This window comes from Pterocles gutturalis, unplaced genomic scaffold, assembly GCF_000699245.1.
Source record: "Pterocles gutturalis isolate BGI_N339 unplaced genomic scaffold, ASM69924v1 scaffold7335, whole genome shotgun sequence".
Taxonomy (NCBI): Eukaryota; Metazoa; Chordata; class Aves; order Pterocliformes; family Pteroclidae; genus Pterocles; species Pterocles gutturalis.
In genome coordinates, this window is record NW_010145786.1 from 1,547 (window position 1) to 3,110 (window position 1,564).

The following is a 1,564-nucleotide window of genomic DNA, read 5'->3' on the forward strand; positions in this document are numbered from 1 at the left end:
GGGTTTCCCCCCGCCCCCCCAGCATTCCTTTGGGTAATTACTCCAGCAGGTTTTAGGTTTCCGCTTCCAACCACCAGTGGAACTGGAATCAGTACAGGCACTTGAACTGTCCTCGCCGTGCACCATTAGCAAGGGAAAACATTCAAACAACTGACATCAGACTGCATTTACAACCCTAACTCCATCTCCACGACCCTCCAAAGAGAAAAATCCACACCCTCAGTGCAGGACGGCGAGGATTTCGCTTCGCTTTTGCTTAAAGCTGCGGAAAGATACCGAGGAGCCATCTGAATCAAGCTTTTTGCTTGGGTTTTTTTTCTTTTTTCCATTTTTTCCCTTTTTTTCTTTTTTCCCCTTCCTCTTTTCCCTTTTCTCTTTTCTTTTCCCCTTCCCCCTTTTCCCCTTCGTCTTTTCCCTTCCCCTTTTCCCTTCCTTTCTTTTTCCCCTTTTTTCTCTTTAACTAAAATCTGATTTTGCCTGTAGCAGCATTTATAAGGAAATTTTTTAATTTTTTTTTTTTTTCCCTGCAGAGTTTTGACTGTCTCGCAAGACAAGACTTAACAGGAAGCGGTAAGCAAAGCCTCCAGCAAGCGCTTGCCTGATACCGGCATCACAACACTTTTTTCCCCCAACTCATGCAGTCATTTCAAGATAAAATTCCTTGTCAGGAAACAGATTAATTCAAAGGTAACAGAGAGGGATAAAAAGTGAAGAAGAAGTGATTTACGGCAAAAATACCTTCAGTCACGTGTTTCTCGACATATTTCACATCCAATCACACTTTAATTGAAAATAGGGGAAAAATAACTCTGTTTTTTTAAAATTTTTCTCCCTGAAAAGCTAATTTAGGGGAGCACAGTAAAGGAAAAAGTCAAGGTTTTGAAATATTTCCACCCCAGGAGTTTCTGGTGCGGGTTTTGGCAGAGGAGAGCAGCTGCTAATGGTTTCAGCCTGCCACAAGGAGTTTAATACACACACAAAAAAATTAAATCAGAAACAAGCTAATTTCATAGCACAGCACTTAAGCAGCGAACTGCTCCGTGTATAAGATTTACAAACACACGAGTTCTGCCCGGGAAAGCTCAAATACTTTTGCAGATGAAGGTGCAGCTTCTCGAAAGCCATCCTCTGAGCCGAAATTCTGATCTTTAACAGCTTTGGATCTTTGCGAAAGCTTCTCTCAGGCATCATTACGCAAGGGGCAAAATTTTCAAAATAAATGCCCATTCCTCTTGTAACTGAAATAAATGAGGGGGGAAAAAATACTGAACGTCACGGGGACGGGATGAGATCACTGCGTTTACTCAACCCAAGCGCTGAGGACGTGAAGTCAAATATTTTTCCAAAGGGTTTTCCACTTGTGGACTAATATAGACATGATCTAATAACTTCTTTCCAGGAAAATCATGACCTAATATGCACCAGGGCGGGGGGGGGGGGAGGGGAATAATTTGATTAAAATGCAAAATGAAGCATAAACCCACCTGCATCTGCAGCACTCGGGGTTAAAAGTAACTTAATTACGGCAGGGGGAGAAAACAAACAAAGGAAGAGGAGAGCGGGG

The 1,564-nt window shown here is 42.5% G+C and overlaps 1 protein-coding gene across 1 annotated transcript in view; it reads right to left on the reverse strand.

Moving 5' to 3' along the window:
• The window catches only part of CDON (cell adhesion associated, oncogene regulated), a gene marked incomplete at its 3' end in the record, with an annotated part of 21,627 nt that overhangs the window by 1,478 nt on the left and 18,585 nt on the right, over nt 1–1,564 (reverse strand). The window lies entirely within an intron of this gene.